Source organism: Panthera pardus, unplaced genomic scaffold (assembly GCF_024362965.1).
Source record: "Panthera pardus isolate Hobbes unplaced genomic scaffold, ASM2436296v1 HiC_scaffold_24, whole genome shotgun sequence".
In the NCBI taxonomy this organism is placed as follows: domain Eukaryota; kingdom Metazoa; phylum Chordata; class Mammalia; order Carnivora; family Felidae; genus Panthera; species Panthera pardus.
This window is the reverse complement of record NW_026526810.1, coordinates 45608641-45631075: the sequence shown is the minus strand read 5'-3', so window position 1 is coordinate 45631075 and position 22435 is coordinate 45608641. Positions and strand designations below refer to the sequence as shown.

The 22435-nt window shown below is 41.9% G+C and overlaps 1 long non-coding RNA gene across 1 annotated transcript in view; it reads left to right on the top strand.

The window, feature by feature from the left end:
• The window catches only part of LOC109262993 (uncharacterized), a 116240-nt gene that overhangs the window by 23663 nt on the left and 70142 nt on the right, over positions 1-22435 (top strand). The window contains exon 2 of the long non-coding RNA XR_002078041.2: positions 5571-5692. This is a non-coding gene — a long non-coding RNA (uncharacterized LOC109262993). The remainder of the gene's footprint in view (positions 1-5570; positions 5693-22435) is intronic.

Genomic DNA, 22435 nt, shown 5'->3' with positions numbered 1-22435 from the left:
AGGTTGTCTGGTCCAGTCTCTACTGTAGAGACCCAGAGAAGCTAAATTGATTAGTTTAGATTCATGGAGAAGCAGAGTTGGGTCAGAAACTAGATATCCTGATTTATTAATTCATTCTGTAAATAGATATTGAACATGTACTTTGTGCCAAAGACATTAGCCTTTTAGGAACCTCTTAGAACCCTACCTTCTCCAATTGAGCACAGGATTCCATCTCCTTTTTGCTCTTTTCCTAACTCATCACTGAATACCTCCTAGGCCCCAGGCCCTGCCAGGGGCAGTAATGGATCAGATGAGGATTTAGCAACATAGAGATTATAATGAGCACCCTCCCCTGATCCCAGGCCTCCCAGGTAGACAGGTGTGGCCATCAGCCCTCACCCCCCTTTCCAGGCATCTGCTGGTTTCCCTCTGCTCTTCTGCATCCATGCATCCACATTCCCAGAATTAGTCATTCGTGCAGCAGCCTCCAATTTCCTTCTTCTGCTGGCTCATTTCTGGGTTGTCTCCAGTATGCCTCTTTCCAAAGGATTAAGTGGCTTGTCCAAGGTTGTATGCCAGTTCCATCATGGGCTCCAGTATTTAGACTTAGATTGGGGATGGTTTCCCTGGGGGAAGGAGGGAAATCTATTATTTTTTGATAACTTATCAGAAATGTCACATATCCCATATGCATATTCCTTTCTTTTAGGAATTCAAGATTTAAAAAATAAACTCAAATGCCTAGTGACTTGCTTTTCTACCCAGCTCTGCCCTTTCCACATACTCTTTCTTTGCTGCATCACCACCTTGGCCTCTAGGCCTTTGTGTTCTGCTCATAAAGAGACCCCCACCCCTCAGTAGTGCTATGACTTTGGGCAAGTTGCATAATTAGCATTTGAGGCCTCAGTTTCCCTTTCTGTAGAACTGAAACGATGGACAAAACCATAGTTGAAATGCATGGTGAGCATGTAGTAAATGTTAATTTCCCTCCCCCTTGGCTGTCCCAAAAGGATTTCTTTTCTTAGAGGAGGGCATCCATCTTTTTTCCATTTCAGAATGTTGTCATTTCCCCTTTATGTAGGGAGTGGGGTTTGGCACCAAGAAGCCAGGTTTGGCGCATCTTGTCAGGGTGGGAAGTAATATTGAGGGACTACACAGGGACTGGAGGGAACTGAGAAGGAGCTGGTCATTTCTTCCTGCCTGTGTGGATTGGCTGCTGGTCTCTGGGGGACTCTCTGCCCCACCCTGCAGGACGGGATTTTTGTGGTCCTACCCTGGATCCTCAAGGCCATCCATGTGCTCTCCATCCAGGCCTCAGGGAAGCCAAACAGGAAGTGAGCACTATCACGTGGGCAGCGCCCAGACCACCAGCCATGGGTCAGGGCTCAACTCTGCATTTGTGTGTGTAGGTACACGTGCGTGGGCCTACTTGCTTCAGTTTGCATGTGTGTGTCCGTGCATGTATTTCTCACAGCTCCACGGGAACCTGCTAGATGGCAGACAGGAAAGGAGTAGAGGAAGGACTTTTTCCAGGTCTGGGGAGTCAGGAGACCTCTGCCCCTGTCTCCTCACCCAGCCATGGGGGATTGGCCAAATGACCTCTTCTACTTTGATTCTGCAATGAACCATGGAACTGGCTCCCATTTGGCTGCCAGTCACCTCATCTGAGCATCCAGGCTGCAGATCAGCTTTGTGGTCCTGAGGGTGGCCTGGCTCCAGAGCTAAGGAGGTCAGCCTGATGATAATCTGTGCAGACTCCAGTCTCTGAGTGCAGAGCCACAGGTGGATCAGGAGCTGGGGGGCAGAGGTATGGGAGGCAGCCCCTTGCTGCCTACCTAGCCATCTGGACTCCATTGTGCCCTCTCCCCATGCCAGTCCCTATAGCCATCACTCCAAGCACCAGTCTCCTCCTCATTCTCCCACAGGAACACATTGCTCATTTTGTCCATCTGTGAAAATGTAAGTACAGTGCTGCCTAAGAATGACATGTGAGCCATCATCAGGCCTCAGCACAGCCCGTGGCACCAGGAGACTCTGTTACAGTGCCAATAATATGAATCCGTGGGTCTTAGTGACTTGGCCTATTGTTACTAAGTGCACATGGCCCATATCCATATGTCTTCTTTGAGGGGCCTCCAGAAATGTCTGCGTCTTGTAATTTAGGATTCAGAGGCCCTAGTGCTAGGAGCAGTGCTGGGGGAAGGCCACTCTTTGATTTTTACTGTGGAGCTGTAAGACCTGATCTTCCCCTAAACTCCAGGATTGGTCATAGCCCAGATTCTGATTTCAGAAAGATGCTAGACTATTGGAATAGTCCCAGTGTATACCCTTGAAAAGACTTTCTCTAACACTTTAAAGCTTAATTCTCTTAGTTACAAATTCATATGATTTTTCTTGTGTTTCTTTTTTTCTTTTCTTTTTCTTTTTGTAGCTCTAGTGTCTAGCAGAGTACCTGGCAGGTAGTAGGAGCTTAATAGATGTATGTTGAATGAATGAAGTATAGATTCCTGTTAGATCTTATCAGTCATGTTTACCCTAGTATAAAGGAGTGTTCAATCTTTCCCAGTAAATAAGCACATGGCAAGGCTGGACAGGTGACTGAATAGAGCTCTTGTCAGTTTGGGAGCTGTTCTACACCAGCCCTACTGACTCCTCCAATCAGGGCATGCCAATTTTATTTGACTTGCTTCCAGCCACCTTCAGGAGCCCATACAAAGTGGGCACAAGTGGCCTGGCTCTGAGAGTTCAGAAAATAAAGATGTCCCTAAGCTGTTGGTCTCTTGGTCCCTTTGGGTTCTGTCCTAGGAGTCTATACATAGTCGAAATACACTGTCCCTCCTGTGAGCAGCCTCAGAAATGGGGCAGCTGCTGTCACTGGGCTCCTCACAGGAATCTGGAAGGTCTGTGGAAGTTTCTCTGGTGATGTGACATAGTGCCCACATTGGGAAAAATGGTTATTGGTTGCTGGAATGTTTCCTACAGAACCCTGGGAGACAGAGGGAGGAAGAAGAGCAAGTAGGAGCTTGTCCCACTCTGCCCAGGGAATTTCTCTCCCTGTCTCTTCAAAAGAATGAACAAAGGCTGACAATCCCGTTAGCCCCTAAAGACATGAGGAAAATTGCCATATGGCCTGCCCTGCTCAGTATGAAGCGGAAACTTGGCAAATGAGGTGCTCAGACTTAGAGACCCTTAGACCTTGAAGGGACCCCTGAGAGCATCTGTTCTAGCCTCCTCATTTTAGAAGCATGTCACTTAATTTTCAAGCAGCTGGGGATTTTCTTGTTATCTTTTTGTTATTGATTTTAGCTTAATTCTACTGTGGTCAGAGAACATACTCTGTATGGTTTCACTTCTTTGGATTGTGTCAAGACTTGCTTTATGGCCCCATGGACGATCAATTTTGGTACATGTAAAACTTTGGTAAACTTAGAGAAATGTGTGTCTTACTGTTGTTGGGTGCAACATTCATTGTAAGCTAATTAGATCAAGTTACATATTATAGTGTTCAAATCTGGGATATTTTTGTGATTTTTCCTGTTTGTTCTATCAGTTACTGAGAGGCATATTAAACCTTCCATCATGACTCTAGAGTGCATACATATTTTTAAATTCTGCCAAGTTTTGCTTCATATTTTTGAAGTCGTGCTATGAAATGCAATTGAATTTAGAATTGCTATGGCCTGGTGGACTGAATTTTTATCATATTAGTTGTTCCTCTTTATCTCTAGTAATGCTTCTTGCCTCAAAGTTTACTTTGGTATTAGTTCAGCTCCCCTGTTTTCCTTAGGTTTAGGCTTATATGGCATATCTTTTTTTCCTTCCTTCATTTGACCTACTTGTACCCTGATATTTAAGGTGTGTCTTTTAAAAGCAGTATATTGTTGGGTTTCTGATAATTTCTGTCTTTTGATTGACCTATTAGGCCATTTACATTTCATATAATTATTGATTCAGTGGGTTTAATTTTACCGTCTTACTTTTCTTATTTTCTTTTGTCCCATCTGTTCTGTAGTCCTTTTTCTTTTTTTTCCTGCCTTCTGTCAGTTAAATCAACTATTTTGAACATTTTTGTATTTTAAAATTTTTATTGAAGTGAAATTAATGTAACATAAAATTAACCACTTTAAAGTTAACTTAGTACATTCACAATGTTGTGCAACCACCATTCCTCTATCTCTAGTTCCAAAACATTCTCATCACCTCCAGAGGAAACCCCATGCCCCCTAAGCAGTCACTGCCCATTTTCCCCTCCCCTCTTCCCTAGTTAAGACAAGTGTGCATTCTGTCTCCATAGATTATGGATAAATCAAATACTTTTTTTTTTATCATTCCATTTCCTCTTCTATTAGCTTGTTATTATGCATTCTCTTAGTGGTTACCTCAGGTTATAACGCACATCTATGACTTATTAGATTTTACTTCAAATTAGAACTTTTATAGCTTCCAGGGCAAGGGAACTGTTTTAGACATGCTCCAATTTTTGTCTCCTCAACCTTGTGCAGCTGCTGAGAGCCAAGGTTAGCTCACTAAACTCTTAGGTTCCTCTTTCTGCTTGGCTTCGTATCTACTTGCCTTAAACTATGAATCAGCAAGAACGTTATGGGACAAAGTGCTGGCAGAGCATTCAACTCAATCACTTCACTTGGTTTTCTTCTCTCTGAGATTCTGTTTCCTCAAGTCCTGCCTGCCAAGGTCTCTCTCCAACACCTTTTACTTTCTCCCTCCCTCCCTCCCTCCCTCCCTCCCTCCCTCCCTCCCTTCTTCCTTCCTTCCTTCCTTCCTTCCTCTCATTCTTTCTTTGTTTCTTTCTTTGTTTCTTTCTTCCTTTCTTTCTTTTCCTTCCTTCCTTCCTTCCTTGCCTTTTGTATCTCATCTAGCTTTTTGAGATGTTCTCAGTGGGAGGGCTGGTCACAAGTTACTCCGCCTTTCTCAGGAACAGAAATCTGGCTCCCTCACTTTATAGCAAGGAAGCAGAGGTCTGGAGGGGAAGTGGTTGTCTAGTTTCATCCTGATAATTAAGGCAGAGCTGGAATTAGAAATCAGGTCTCCTGATACCCATTCCAGTGCTGTTTCCACTAGAGCATGTTGGGCAACAAGATGATCTTAATCTATCAAACACCCACCCAAGCCATAATTCATTTATTAAACAAATATTTTTGAAGGTCTTGCTCTGTGCCAAGCATTGGGCAAATAAATGTGTCTTTTTTTTTTCCTGACTGCTTTTGAGATATTCTCTTTGTCTTGTTTTTCAGAAGTTTTATTATGATATATGTAGGTGTGGTCTTCTTTGTATTTACTTTATTTAGAGATGATATACCTTCTTAAACCTATAGCTTGAGGTTTTTCACCCATTTTGGAAACATCTCAACAATTACGTCTCAAATATCTTATCTGCTTCATGCTTTTCTCCCTCTTGTTTGGAGACTCCAGTTACATGTATGCAATACTTACAGGAATTATATACAACCTTGGCAGGGGGTGTGGATCAGGCAGGTCTATTATTTAAGAAATAGGTTTAGCTCCCTGTTGCAGAGACATAGAATAACAGTGGCTTAAATAAAATCATTTGTTTCTCTTTTATTTAATAGGCTGGAGGTAGGCATTCTAGTTTTCCAGCAGTGGCTCTGCTCCTCAGTTGTTGACCTCATCTGCCTGAACCAGTATGGCTTTCACTACATCTTTGCTCCAGTCAGATGGATGGAAGACGTGGGTAAGAAGTTTCTCCTCAGAGTTTCTCCCTGGAGGTTGTCTACCTCACTGTATTTCACTGACTGAAATTTGGTCATTTGCCACAACTAACTGCAAGGAGCGGGGGCAGGGAAATGTAATCTTTATTCTGGGAGGTCATTTCTTATGCTAAGATTTAGAGAGTCTATTGCTTTGAGACAAAAGGAGATACTAAGTACTGGGGGACAATTAGCATCCTCTTCCACAGAAATGAATCATAATACAAGGCAACAGGTTCCAAACTAAGGCCTCAGAGGAAGAAGTTGGAAAAAGTGTCATAAAAGAAGTAACATCTGACTCGGCATTGAAGGGTGAATAGGAGTTTACTGAGGGAAAAAATGATCAAATGACACTCCAGGCAGGAATACTGGCAGAAGCACTTGATTCTTGAGAGCAGAGCTCACATATCTTTTTTCGTCTTTCTAACCCCAGTGACTGGTACATAACGTCTTACTATGTTGATATTGTCAAATGGAATCAACTGTGAGGGCAGAAGGAGAGGGAGTGTTTCACTCTGGAGACTGGAGGCCTTGTGGAGCTGGAAAGGCAGTCATTAGCATCATCATGGATATGGGAGAGGATTCATGCCACTCTACATACATTGAGATCTAAGGTGGAAACAAGCATGCTAAGTTGAAATTGCCCTGGGAGACAGCTTGGGCAGCAGTGGGGACTGGAGATGTGGTGTGGGGGTTGTCCTTGGGAGAGTGACAACTGAGGCTATTTTGAGAGGCTACTGTCTTCTAAGGAGAAAATGTATTGAGAATAAAAAGGCTAGGCAAGGACTGAACCTCTGTAATGAAGCAAAAGAAAGAGGAAGCAGAAAGGCCGGCTGTGCAGGGCAGGCTGCACTCGAGAGCTTTCAGAGGCCTCTTTCCTCTCTGAGGGGCTCCCCGACTCTTCCAGACTGTCTACTTCCCTGGACCTGGCCCACCTCCTTTCTGTGACTTGTTCTTCCCTTGATGCCTGCTAGCTTTCAATTAATGACTAATTCAATTTCATGTTCATTAAACTTTCATCAGATAATTATATTTCATCCATAAAAGGATTTGAGGCAGCATTCTAGCTTAATTTTTATCATACAAGTAATCCATATTCACTGTTAAAAGTATCAGAAAATATAATTAAACAAAAGAAAGGATATTAAAATTACCCATGATCCCTCCACCTAGATTGTTAGCATTTGGTACATATGTGTTCAGATTTATCTATGCTCTCTCCTTCACTAATAGTATTAGTATCAATTAGTGCTAATCTTAAAAAATTTTTTTTCTATCTCAGAAGAGAGTGAGCACACACAAACCAGTGGGGGAGAGGGGTAGAAGGGGAGGGGGGAAAGAGGCAGAGAGAGAGAGAGAGAGAGAGAGAGAGAGAGAGAGAAAGGGAGAGAATCATAAGCAGGCTCCACACTCAGCACAGAGCCCAACATGGGGCTCGATCCCACAACCCTGGGATCATGACCTGAACTGAAATCCAGAGTCCAACTCAACCAACTGAGCCACCCAGGTGCCACAACAATTGGTTATATTTTGAGCCGTATGTTCCAGCCACCGTTATGTTTGATATCTGTATTACATTGTTTAAACCTCATAGCGGCCTATGACATAGTTATTACTACTATCCTAATATTATATAGATAAGGAAACTGAAGCACAGAGGTTTGAAATTTACCCAGAGTGTGTTATTATTTTTTTAAATATAGTTGACACAGAATATTAAATTAGTTTCATGTGTGCAATTTAGTGATTTGACAAGTTTGTGTATTAGATTATGTTCACCATAAGTGTAGCGACCGTCTATCTTATTACATCACTATTACAGTATCATTAACTGTATTCCTTATGCTCTGCTTTTTATTCCTGTGACTTACTCATTCCATAGGTGGAGGCCTGTATCTCCCACTGCCCTTCACCCATTTTGCCCATCTCTGTACCACTATCTCTTCTGGCAACCATCAGTTTGTTCTCTGTATTTATAGTTCTGATTCTGCTTTTTGTTTGTGTATTCATTTTTAGATTCCATTTATGAGTGAAATCACATGATCTTTGTCTTTCTCAATCTGACTTATTTCACTTAGCGTTATACCTTCTGGGTCCATCCATCTTGTCTCAAATGGCACGATCTCATCCTTTTTTATGGCTGTGTAATATTCCATTGCGCGCACGCGCGTGCGCGCGTGTGTACATTTTCCTTATCCATTCGCCTGTTGATGTCTTTCATGTCTTGGCTATTGTAAATAATCCTGTAATAAATGTAAAGATGCATGTATCTTTTCAAGTGTTTTTGGTTTCCCTGGGTTAATACTCAGTAGTTGAATTATTGGATCACATAGTATTTTTTTAATGTTTATTTATTTATTTTGAGAGAGAGAGAGCATGCAAACAGGGGGAGGGGCAGACAGAGGAGAGAGAGAATCTCAAGCAGGCTCCACACTAATACTCCAGAGCCTGACATGGGGCTTGACCCCACAAACCATGAGATCATGGTTTGAGCTGAAATCAAGAATCAGTCGCTCAACTGACTGAGCCACATGGTATTTCTAATTTTTTAAGTTTATTTATTTATTTTGATTGAGAGAGAGAGAGAGAGAGCAGGGAAGGGGCAGAGAGAGAGAGAGAGAGAGAGAGAGAGAGAGAGAGAGAGAATATCCCAAGCAGGCTACATACTGTCAGCTGAGAGGCCAGTGCAGGGCTTGATCTCATGAACCGTGAGATCATGATGTGAACCAAAATCAATAGTTGGATGCTTAACCGACTGAGACACCCAAGCGCCCCCATGGTATTTCTATTTTTAATTTTTTTTTAATTTTTTTTTATTTAAAAAAAAATTTTTTTTTCAACGTTTTTTATTTATTTTTGGGACAGAGAGAGACAGAGCATGAACGGGGGAGGGGCAGAGAGAGAGGGAGACACAGAATCGGAAACAGGCTCCAGGCTCCGAGCCATCAGCCCAGAGCCTGACGCGGGGCTCGAACTCACGGACCGAGAGATCGTGACCTGGCTGAAGTCGGACGCTTAACCGACTGCGCCACCCAGGCGCCCCTCTATTTTTAATTTTTTGAGAAACCTCCATAATGTTTTCCATAGTGGCTGTACCAATTTATATTCCCACCAACAGTGATGAGCATTCCTTTTTCTCCACATCCTTGCTAACATTGGTATTTCTTGTCTTCCTGATTTTAGTTATTCTAACAGGCATGAGGTAATATCTCATTGTCATTTTGAGTTGCATTTCCCTGATGATTAGTGATCATCATGTGCCTGTTGGTCATCTGTATATCTTCTTTGGAAAAATGTCTATTCAGGTCCTTAGCCCATTTTTTAATTGGATTGTTTGTTTTTTTGGTGTTGAGTTGTATGAATTATTTATGTATTTTGGATATTAACCTCTTGTCAGATATATCATTTGCAAATATCTTCTGCCAGTCAGTAGGTTGCCTTTTTGTTTGGTTGATGGTTTCCTTTGCTGTGCAGAAGCTTTTTACTTTAATGTTGTTTTAGGAGACGTATCTAGAAAAATGTTGCTATGGCTAATGTCAGATAAATTACTGCCTGTGTTCTCTTCTAACACTTTTATGGCTTCAGGTCTCAGGTTTAGGTCTTTAGGCCATTTTGAGTTTATTTTTGTATGTGGGGTTAGAAAGTAGTTCACTTTCATTCTTTTGCATGTAGCTGTCCATTTTTCCCAGCACCATTTATTAAAAAGACTGTCTTTCTCCCCATTATATATTCTTGCCTCCTTTGCCATAGGATTAGTTGGACATATAAATGTAGGTTTATTTCTGGGATCTCTATCCTATTCTGTTGATCTATATGTCTGTAACTAGTATATTATTCTAACCTATGGTAATACCAGTTTGTTTTTTGACTTCTGATTATGAAAAATTTTCAAATTTATAGGTAAGCAGAGGGAATAGAATGATGAAGTCCTGTGCAGCCAACACCCAGCTTCAACAGCCATCAATTCATTAATTTGGTTTTACCCATTCTCCTAGCCAGCTCCACCCCAATTATTCTAAAGTGAATCCCATCCATCACACTATTTCATCCACAATGCATAGCTCCATAAACAAGGGCCCTTTTAAAATGTAACCACAGTCCTGTTAGCACTACCTGTCCAAGTGAGCAACTCCCTAACATCATCACTTTCTAATAGTGATGATCTAATCTCCCCAGTTTTCTCATAAATATTTCCTCACTGTTTATTTAAATCAGGACCACACATGCTCCTTCATAGTGTTGGGGCTGGAATTCACACCCAGATTGGTCTAGCCCCAAACCCATGCTCTTTCCAAACACCAAATTCACATTATGAATTGAAAAATCTGTGTGGTTTATACTACATTTAACTTAGACATATGTATATATACAACAATTTGTTGAGTTTTAGGTATTAATTAAGGCAGTAAAGCTAAGGTATTAATTTGTAATTTCCTCTTTACTAAGGAATTGGTGGAAAACCTCTATAATCTGCCAAGTTTCTCTTCTTATGTCCTGCAGGTATTTTGATCTCTAAGGAGTTTTCTACTCTATTTTTGTCTCACAATTTATTGTTCTGAGATTGTTATTTCCATATACAAAGATCTTTGTTGTTATTTTCATTCATCTATCCATTCATCCAACAAATTAATTGAGTATCTATTATTTGCCAGAGACTGTGACTGACAGATATGGGCCCAATTCCTGTGGACCTATATTCATTCGTATGCGGGAGAGAGACAAACCAAAAGCAAATGGACAAATTATTACAACAATTTTAAATTGCGATGAATACCATGTAAAAGCAGCAAGGAGTGAATGTAGAGAAGGATGGTAGAAATTACTATCAGAAATGATTTGCTTTTACTTGCTCAAAGTTCTTTTTTAGTGCATCCTCCATTATTGGTATTTACAAGAGATTGCATCTTTAAATATGCTTTTTGCTAACTGCTTGTGGCTTGATATCTGTTAATCTCCAGTAGCTTCCTTTTCTTTATTTGTGACGTTGACATTTTGCTCCTCCACCTCTTTAATGTGTACCATGTTCTGCTGACGATGTGACGATGCTGACGGTGGAACTTGGCACTTGGTTTGTTTGGTGAAAAGAGGAACTTCCATTCTGAGTTTAAGCAGAAGAGATCTCCCATTAGGCAGAAACATGGTTATCATAATGCTAGTTAGATCACTCTTCTGGGTGCTGTTGTTCTGTCCATGAAAATGTTTTTTAAATGGAGTTGGTAGATATTTATTGAAAATAAGTGATATAAAAGTTTATACATGAACTAAAGTCTCTATCAACCCACTCTCCTTCCATTCTCATTCCTCAAGTATAAGCCCTAGTGGCATATCTGGATGACCCCCTCTATCTTTTCCCATGTGTTTGAGGTGAGGAAGAATAGATTGGAGAATGGGACCAGCTCACACAGATGTGTGGGATGGAGAGCCTGTGGGCGATGCTTATTATGAGAACCCTCCCTTGTGGGCAGTCAGAGTCTTCAGTGGTTATGACACCTCAGGGCCCTGTGAGCTATTTTGTTTTGGCCTAGGTGGTTACTGTTCTTTGGGAAGTTTACCTTTTGAGCTGGATACAGCTTAGCATATCACTTACCACTTCGCAATTTTTGGAGATAAAAATATAACAAATAGTGTTTATGACCCTCTTGTCATTGTAGGGCTGCTAGTTATTCTCCAGATTGAACAAATGTGAAAGGAGATGATTTGGCACCATCAAAATCATCAAATTTAACATAATAGGCCATTTGAAGGCAAATTCAAAAGGGATGTTCAATTAATGTTTCAACGGACACTACAACTGCTGAAACAGCGTGAATATGCAAAAGTAGATAAGTGGAAGAATATTAACCATGTAAACACTGATTATTTTTTTAAGTTTATTTATTTATGTTGGGGGGGGGTGCAGAGAAAGAGAGGGAGAGAGAATCCCAAGCAGACTCCATGCACTCAGTGCAGAGAGAGATGTAAGACTCCGTCTTAACAAACTGTGAGATCATGACCTGAGCCAAAATCAAGAGTCAGATGCTCAGCTGACTGAGCCACTCAGGTGCCCTAGCACTGGTTAGTAAATAAAATACATTTCGTTCACTATTTTTTAAAAATATTTATTTTAGAGGGAGGGAGAGAGACAGAGCATGAGCGGGGGAGGGACAGAGAGAGAGGGAGACACAGAATCTGAAGCAGGCTCCAGACTCTGAGTTGTCAGCACAGAGCCCGACTGGGGCTCAAACTCATGAACCACAAGATTATGAGCTTAAGTCGGATGCTTAACTGACTGAGCCACCCAGGCGCCCCTAGTTCACTATTCTTTAAGGGAAATACTTTGATCTCATTTTGGGTATATGTATGAATTTATATACAATTTTCTGAAACTTGCTGTTTTCACTCAACAGTATCTATACTACATACAGTTCTACCTCATTCTTTTGGTAGAATGCATAGTATTCCATAGCATGGATATTCTGTACTGTATATAACCACTTTTCTATTGGTAGATATTAAGGATGCCTATAACTGTGTACTATTGTCAATAACATTGAAGCAAGTAGCTTTGTACAGATATCCTTGAATGTGTGTGTATTTCCATAGGATAGATTTCTAAAAGTGAATCTGAGTCAAAGGGTATATATATACCTATATATATATGTATATATAGGTATATATATACATATATATATATTTGAAATGTTGATAGACTTATAAGATTATCTTCTAAAGATGTTAAAACAAAGCACAGTGTATGAAAGAGCTCTATTCTTTAAACCCTACCCCCACTTGATATTATCAGGTCTTTACATGTTCCCAATATGATAGGTTTCATATCAATTGCTCTGATAACTAGGGAGGCTGATCATTTTTTTTTCGTTACATGTATTAGCCATTTGCATTTCTTACTCTGAAAGTGTCTTGTCTATTTCTTTAGTTCATTTTTCTGTTGAGCTATTTATTTTCTTTTTTAAAAAAATGTTTGTTTTGAGAGAGAGAAGGTGAGAGTGAGTGCTCGTGAGCAGGGGGAGGGGCAGAGAGAGAGAGAGAGAGGGAGAGAGAATCCTAAGCAGGCTCCTTGCTGTCAGCACAGAGCCAGGCATGAGGGCTCTGTCTCAACAAACTGTGATATCATGGCCTGAACCAAAATCAAGTCAGATGCTTAACTGACTGATCCACCCAGGCACCCCTACTTATTTATTTTCATGTTGATTTCTAGGAGCTCTATTTTATATCATAGGGATATTAACTTCTGGATTGTTACCTACATTGTACATATTTTCCAGTTGTTTTTTGTTGTCAAATGTTATCATAATTGTAATCATATTTTTTGCTACACGGAAAGAAATGTTTTCATTTTAAGGAGCCAAGATTTCAGGCTATTTTTTTCTGGCTTCTAGGTTCTACTTTCCCCAATATTAACCATTAACCATCTTCTTTGACTGTACTTGCTGAAGTGCTTCCTATTTAGCTACTTCATGCACAGTAGTAGGTAGGCTATAATCAGTGGGAAGGAGAATGAAGCAAGAGAGAGAAAGAAAGATGAGAGGAAAAAAGGAAGAGGGAAGAAGAGCGAAGAGGGAGGAGAGAACTGAAGCCAAGAATTCTTAGCAGAATCTGCCAGCTCTTGTTCTTGTCTCTAACCTTCAAATGGCTCTTGCTTTCCCCACAGACCCTTCTAGGAAAGCTAATCATGGGAATGGGAGATACTTGTGTTTCTCAAGCTCCAGTCCCTGCTGCCCCTAATGGCTTTCCATGCTGTTACCTTCCTAGAAATGCTCCAGATTCCTTTTTCAGCCACAACCCCCATTTCTCATGGCTTTTCTGGGGTGGGGCTTTAGGCTCTTTCCTCAAAACAAGACAAAACCTGATGCTCTACCTAAGAATGTCTTTTAGGACACATTCCATTGGAGGTGTGGGAGGTAATTTTAGGTGGTACATAAAATAACTTTGAATCAAAGTTGAGATAGTTATTTCCTTTCTAATTGCTTCCTAATCTTTCTGATTGTATCAAGGAGAAATTTAGCATGATGGTAATGTTTTCCACACCTCTCTAACTCATGCTAATCTCACTCCTTAACCAAAAATAGGCCCCAGGATGGGATCCTTTAGTAGACAACTATTTAGTTAGAATTTCACAACATGTTATTGTTTTCATTGTATTTATTTTCTATAGCTACATTCTATTTGTGGGAAATGATTATAGTAGGGATTTAGAGTAGAGATATAAAGTTTCCTTTTAAAGTGTATTTATTTTTAGAAAAACAGAGTCAACAATAGTACAGATGGTACTGGCATAAAATAAAACTCATGCCAGTGATACCCCATAAGTGGGAGTTTGGGAAGCAGGGAGCCACCTCAGTCATAGCCCCCCATCAGCTCTATTTCCCTTCATTCCACCCCTTGCCTAGGGGCATCTACTACCCCAGTCCCGCCTGTCCCCAAATTCTAGCTCCCTCTCTGCTCTTCCAATCATGTCAATACTGACCAGCTCTTGGAGCTCCCTTTTCTAAAGGAATTTACATTGGTATGTTAATGGGTGTTACCTGTTCAATTTAATCATGTCATTTTAATAATCACAGATCTCTTAGCTCATAAGAGAAAATGAAAAGAGCCTGTAAGTTCTGTGGTCATATAGGTGTCGGTCTAATTCTTGCCTTAAGCAAATATTAACTGTGACTTTGGCACGTCAATTAACCCAAAGAGCAAGTTTATCATACTGGGACTTTAGGGAAGGGAGGAAGACAGCCTTATAGGGATACAGGCAAAGCCTTTAAAAAGATCTCTCTACTCCTAGCTAGAACAATTAGACCAGAAAAAAAAAATGCATCCAATCTGGAAAGGAAGAAGTAAAATAATCTCTGTTCATAGATGACATGATCTTATATGTAAAAAACCCTAAAGATTCCACATACAAAAAAAAACCCCATTAGAACTAATAAATGAATTCAGCACAGTTGCAGGATACAAAATCAACACTCAAAAATCAACATTTCTATACACTAACAATGAACAGTTTGGAAGGGAAATTAATAAAACAATTCCATTTATATAAAAAGGATAAAATACTTAGTAATAAACTTAACCAAGTAGGCAGTAGACTTATACATTGAAAACTACAAAATGTTGCTGAAAGAAATTAAAGAAGATAAGAAATTAATTGGAAGAAGAGAAATAAATCGAAAGTCATCCTGTGTTAATGGATTGGGAGACTTAATAGTGTTGATGTTCATATTCACCCCAAGTAATCTTCAGATTCAGTGAAATTCCTATCAAAATAACAATGGAATTTTTTTGGTAGCAATAGAAAAATAATCCTAAATTTCATATGGCATTTCAAATGATCCTGAATAGCCAAAACAATCAATCTTCAGAAAGAACAAAGCTAAAGGCCTCATGCTTCCTGATTTCAAAATATATTACAAAACTATAGTGATCAAAACAATATGGTATTGGCAGAAAGACTAACACTGAGACCAATGGAAAAGGAAAGAGAGCCCAGAAATAAACTGTTGCAGATATGGCCAAATGGTCTTCAACAAGGGTGCTGAGACTGCATCATGGGGCAAGGATAGTGTCTTCAACAAATGGTGATGGGCAAACTGGAGAACCACATGCAAAATAATGAAAATGGACTCTTCTTTTACATCATATACAGAAATTAGCAAAGTGGATTAAAGACCTAAATGTAAGACCTGAGACTAAATATAGTAGAAGAAAGCACAGGGAAAGCTTCATGAAATGGAATTGGCAATTATTCCTTGGATATGAAACCAAAAGCACAGATAACCAAAACAAAAATAGAAAAATGAGATAACATCAAACTTAAAATCTTCTGCATGGCAAAGGAAACAATCAACAAAGTGAAAAGGCAACCTACAGAATTGGAGAAAATATTTGCAAACCATATACCTGATAAGGTGTTAATGTCTAAAATATATAAGGAACTCCTCCAACTTAAAAACAACAATAACAAACAAAACATGGGCAAAGGACTTGAATAGACATTTCTTCAAAAAAGATAGATGAAAGGCCAACAAACACGAAAAGAAGCTCAACATCACTAATCATCAGGGAAAAGTAAATCAAAACCTTAGTGAGATATCTCCTTGATGGCCACTATAAAAACAAAACCCAGAAAGTAACAAGTGTTGGTGAGGATGTAGAGAAATTGGAATGCTTGTATGCTGTTAGTGGGAATATACAATGATGCTGCAATTAAAAACATAATGAAGATTTCTCAAAAAACTAAAAATAGAACTTTCCTGTGATTCAGCAATCCTACCTCTGTGCCCATATCCAAAAGAATAGAAAACAGAATTGTGAAGAGATATTTGCACACCTATGTTCACTGTAACATTATTCACAATAGTGAAGATGTGGAAGCAGCCTAAATACCCAGCAGTGGATGAGTGGATAAAGAAGATGTAGTATGAACATACACACACACTCACTCACTCACTCACTCACTCACTGGAGTATTTACTCAGCCTGAAGAAGGAAATCCTGTCATATGCTACAAAGTGTACGAACCTGGAGGACATTGTGCTAAGTGAAATCAGCCAATCACAAAAAAGACAAATACTGCCAGATTCTGCTTATATGAGGTGTCAAAAGTAGTCAAACTCTTAAAAAGTAAAACGGAGGTTGCCAGGGGCTGAGGGGAGGAGGAAATGAGGATTGTTGTTCAATAGATATCTAGTTTCATCATGCAAAATGAATAAGTTCCAGGGGCACTTGGGTGGTGCAGCCAGTTCAGCATCCAACTCTTGATTTCTGCTCAAGTCATGATCTCATGGTTCCTGAATTCAAGCCCTGCATCAGGCTTTACACTGAGGGCGCAGAGCCTACCAAGGATTCTCTTTCTCTCCCTCTCTCTCTACCCTTCCCCTCTCACTGTCTCTCACTCAAATAAATAAACTTAAAAAAAATTAAGAAGAAAAAGAAAAGCCCTAGGGATCTCTTCTACAACAGTATGCATACAGTTATCAATACTGTACTGTACACTTAAAAATTGTTAAGGGGTTAAATTGATATTATATTAATTTATTTATTTATAATTATTTATAATGATATAAAAGCCCCTCCTTGCCAAATAGCATTATTCATAATAGCCCAAACTGAAATTACCTAAATGCCTGTCAGCAGGAGGGTAGATAAATAAAATTTACCTGAGTTTCTCAATGGAATACTACACAACAATGAGAATAAAGAACCACAACTACAAGAAATAGTATGGGTGAAACTCATAAGCATAATGTCGAGCAAAAGAAGCCAGACACAAGCGAGTTCATACTGTGTGATTCCACTTCCAAAAAGTACAAAACAGGCACAACTCGTGTGCTGTTAGAAGTCAGCATGGGGCTCCCCCTGGGGTGGAGGGTAGTGCCTGGAAGAGGTCATGGGCAGGGCTCCTGGGGCATGCTTGTGCTTCTTGACCTATGTGTTTGTTTCACAAGTGTGTTCACTTTGGAAAAACTCATTGGGCTGAGCACACGTGATATAGACACTTTTCTCTATGCCAATTATTCTTCATTGCAAAAAAATTTTAAACTATTAAAAAAAAAGCCCTTCCCACCATTTTGTGTATTATGTAGCCAAAGCTCCTTTTGGTGTCAGCAAAATGGGGAAGGATTGTTATCTACTTTATAGAAAGAGGAAGAGGAATCAGGAGAACCAAGGGGATCGGAAGAGCAAGTCCCAGAAACACCTCTGGTTTGGGACCTGCTCCGAGGAGGGGCTTCCTTCACCAGGACACAGATAATGAGCTCCAGTAGGTCCCCATGAGAAGTGGTCCTGACTGGCGCTGGTGGAGCTGGTGCCCACCATGGCTCCTCCTCACCTTCCTCCTCATCCTTCCAGCTGCACTTTCCCGAGTGAGGCTGCGAACCAGGTATGCCAGCCCAGGAATTAAAAAGGCCGGCACGGTACATTCCCAAACCAGTGCACAAGTGAAGGGCACAGCTGGCCCACACTATGTTCCAGGGAGCCTAGGGTGGTTCTTCCTATGAGATTTGAAGGACTGTTTACAGCTTCTGTAGGTGTTCCCTTTGTTAGTTATTTTCACTATGTGTTCCTGTGGCTTGGCAGTGATAAGCAGCCTGAGGGCCACTAGGAGGGAAGGCAAAGGTGTGCTGATTGGGGGAAGAAGTTGGGGGCTGATTGGGCCAGGTGTGTTCTTGGAAGGAGAGAATTTTGGGATCCAGGAGGCAAGAAGTGGATGGGGCATAGCCCAGAGGGGAGCAGAAGCAGGGATCCCAGGGTGGGCTGAGGAAGAGCAGGGGTGGGGAGCCCTTTGAAGGGCTGATATGGGGCAACTGGCTGAGGCCAGAATGATCCCCACCCCTAAGAATGATCAGAGGGCTCATTGGCTTATGTTCCTAAAGTGTGTTGTACTTATATCCCCAAGTGCCTTTGTCTTTAAACATTTTTTTTGAATTATGAAATACACACATACAAGTAATATTATAGCCATCCATGGAGACTCTTCCTATTTGCCACATTGGATTTAGAGCTCCCCCTCTCTCCAAGGGAAACACAAGCAAAAATGAACTATTGGGACCTCATCAAGATAAAAAGCTTCTGCACAGTGAAGGAAACAATCAACAAACCTAAAAGGCAACTGAGGGAATGGGAGAAGATATTTGAAAATGACATATCTGATAAAGGGTTAGTATTCAAAATGTATAAATAACTGACCAAACTCAACACCCAGAAAACAAATAATCCAGTGAAGAAATGGGTAGAAGACATGAATAGACACTTTTCAAAGAAGACATCCAGATGGCTAACAGACACATGAAAAGATGCTCAACATCACTCATCATCAGGGAAATAAAAATCAAAACCACAGAGAGATACCACCTCACACCTGTCAAAATGGCTAAAATTAACAACTCAGGTAACAACAGATGTTGGCAAGGTTGCAGAGAAAGGGAACCCTTTTGCACTGCTGGTGGGAATGCAAACTGGTGCAACCACCCTGAAAAACAGTATGGAGGTTCCTCAAAAAATTAAAAATAGAACTACCCTATGACCCGGCAACTGCTCTACTAGGTATTTATCTAAAGGATACAAAAATGCTGATACAAAGGGGCATATGCACCCCAATTTTTATAGCAGTGCTATCAACAATAGCCAAAGTATGAAAAGAGCCCTAATGTTAATTGACTGATGAATTGATAAAAGAGATGTGGTATGTGTACCTACACACACACACACACACACACACACACACACATACTGGAATATTCCTCGGTGATCAAAAAGAATAAAACCTTGCCATTTGCAACAATGTGGATGAAACTAGAGTGTAGTATGGTAGCTGAAATGAGTCAGTCAGAGAAAGACAAATATCATATGATTTCACTCATGTGGAAGAAAACAGATGAATGTGGGGAAGGGAAGGAAAAATAAAATAAGATAAAAATAGAGAGGGAGACAAATCATAAGAGACTCTTAAATACAGAGAACAAACTGAGGTTTGCTACAGGGGAGGTGGGTGGGGGATGGGCTAAATGGGTGATGGGCATTAAGGAGGGCACTTGTGATGAGCACTGGATATTATATGTAAGTGATGAATCACTTAACTTTACTCCTGAAACAAATACTGCACTACATGTTAACTAACTTGAATGAAAAAAAAAAAAAAAAAGAACTTGACTCTCACTTTAGAGAAATGAAAGAGTATGGCTAAGTCAAAGCCCTACTACCCTTTCTATCTCCCCCTAGGAATGCCCATTCTCTAGAACTCAGTGCTCATCCTTGTTGTACATGGTTTCAAACATTCCCTGCATTGTTTGCTGGGACTCCAGGGGGGATGTCTATAATCAGAATCCTTGGCCCTACAGAGAGAGTGATGGTTTGGATTCACAGGGACAGAGGCAAGAACTTCTGGGAAGGAGAGGTTGCTCAGGACAAGAAAGCCATGGGGACCTCCAAGTGCCTGGGGAAATGAGGAGGAAGCCAAAGGGGCCTGAGGGCTGGTGCTGGGTTGGGTGAGGGCTGCAGAAGAGCTGTAGGTGGTGGGTCTGCGAGCGCAGATTTTCCCAGGGAAGCGCTGGAAGCAGCGTGTGACCACTTCTTGTGACCCCATAGCCATCAGAAAAACTGCAAAGGTGGTGAAATGCTGTGTGTGATTAATTTCTCATGGAACTCGGTGGAGGCTCTGCAGTGTGCTTATGCTGGCCAGTGTGGGTGGTGCAGGGGGATGTGGAGGGGCATGGCTGGCTCTGGTTAGTCCAAAAATGCTGGTTGGAGCACAGGAATGTGTGCATCTGGCCTCTCTCCCTCCATTTCTGTTTTTCAAAAATGCTGGGTCTGAAATGTAGAGGACAGAGACTTGCACATGTCTGGAATAATTAGACAAATACCTAATTATTCCATTTCCTCAAGCCAACAACACCCACCCAACTGTGATTCGGCACAGGGGAGTGTGCAGAGATTACCTGGGCCATGTTTCTTGCTCTGAGGGACTCACAGGCCTGTGTCACAGCCCCAGTGAGAGTCTGCTATGGGAAAAGGATCCAGGCTAGTGCTGAAGGACCACCGGGGCATGATAGGTTCCTGCTGATGGGGCAGGAAGATCTTCGCAAAGGAGAGGCACTGAGAGTGAACAGGACATCTCTGGGGTTCAACAGGAGTGGGGGTAGGAGGGGTGAAATGCCTATGGAGGAGGGCACAGGGAAAGGTGAGCTGGACAGGGAGTGAGGCCATATTGCACACACAAGGCATGAAGAAGAACATGATAAGGCCTGTGGCTGTTCCCTGTGGGTGATGGAGACACAGGATTTCTGAAGTTGTGTGATTCAGCCGAGTTCAAGAGGATAATCAAGACTGGATGGAGTTGAGTGAAGAAGGTCGACTGCCATGAGCGTCTGGATGAGACCATTGGCAGTTATCCAGAGCAGCAGCCACCACTTCTCATGTTTAATGAGGACTCCCTGTGTACCAGGTGTGGTGCTGAGTCTTTTACTCACACCCTCTCACTTTCTCCTCCATAGAAGGGGCTAATCTAGCCATGTTGTAGATGAAGAGACTGAGGCTCAGAGAGGTGCAGTAACCTGCCTGAGAAACCGGATGGTAAGTGGAAGAACCAGAATTCCAGTCAGGGCTGTCTGACCTCACATCCTGCTCTAAACCTCTCTGCTACTCTGATCAGACCTGCTGAGAGTCCAGCTACCACTTGAGCATTCCCCAGTCTCCTGGAGGGTCGGCAAGGTCATAAATGCCCACCATTTGGGGTTTGTGTAGAGTAGATGTTCCATCAGGTCACAAGGCCCACTGTCACCATTACAGGAAATGCTATCCGTGTGTCCGGGACAAGATGGAGGCTGAGGCTGGGCTGAGAATGGCTGGATGAGGGGCAGGAGGGTGGGAATTCTGGGGATACTGCTCTCTGGGGGTTTCTTGCTGCCTCAGAAGGGGAGAGCCTGTGCATGGGAACTACCGACAGGTGTCCCTTGTCATTGAAAGGCACCGTGAGCAGGTGAGGGAACAAGCATGGGGTGGGGGAGTCTACCTGGTGTCAGAGCCAAGAGGGAGCAGCTTTGGTGGCAGTGATGGTGGACTGCCTCTCCTCTGAGGTCCCCACTTGTAGGGGCCTCTACAGGCTTTCCCATGGCAGCATTGTGGTGGGCAATTTGCAGGCCTCAGCAGCCTGAGAAATCCATGAGGGCCCATGAATGGGAATGTCTGGATATTACCACCTTATTAGGTGTCCCCAGCTAGCCCACAGGGTCATAGCCACTCTGACATGGTTTCCTCTTCCCCCAAGGATTTCTGGGAATTTGTCTGATGTGACTCCAGGCCTCTGCTGCTCCAAAATGAGGATCCTTCTGCTATTTCCCTTCCCTCCCACTGATCTCCAGTTTGCCCTATGAGCTGGAACCCCAGTTGTGTATGTGGTCAAAGTATTTTCTCATAAAGCTCTTCAGTGCCATATATAGTGGGGTTAAAGTAGATGCTCAGACACTTCACCTGACACCACACATGAGAGGAGCTGAAATCTGGAATTCAGGATTCAGAGGAAGGAAGGGAAGGACGGTGGGCAGGACGCTACATTTGTTTAACATCTGCTATAATGGCAGGACTCTCTTAGGTATCTTAGGCATTTCACCTCATTTCATTCCACCCTGGAGGTAGATGTTATTTTCCTCACTTTTTAGATGGGGGAAACTAAGGCTCAAAGAGTTCTATGAGGCAGCAAAGTTTGCATAACTGGCCAGGTCTATCTGGCCTAGAAACTCCTTCCATCACACCTCATCTTTCTTTTCCACCCTCCTCTGCGTGTTGTAGAGAAGAAAGTATTGCCAGGAATATGGGCATGTACAGTTTCTGAGGCAAGACAGGAATTTGGGGAACTCTACCAGGAGACCTCAGTTGTCCCAACTCTACACATCCCTTCTCTGGGCCTCAGATCTCTCCTTTGTCAAGTGGGAGGGTTGTTGTGCTCAACTCTGAGGTTCTTCCAGTGGTGACAACATGACATCTGGGATCCACAGCGGGTGCAAGGACAAAGCAGCTTGACCTGTTCCTCCTTGGGACTATGAGACCTGATTTGTGGACTTGCACTCCTTTGCCCTCATCAAGGATGGTCAGGAGGCCCCAGAAAGATGCCATCACACATGGCAGTGCCGTGTGCCTTGCATGAGCAGCAGGGCTCTGGAGAGGCTTCCCAGGTGGACCTGGGCTGCTTCCCTAGAAAGAGGAAGTGGCAGTGGTGGCTGGAGAGTTTGGTATTATTTTAT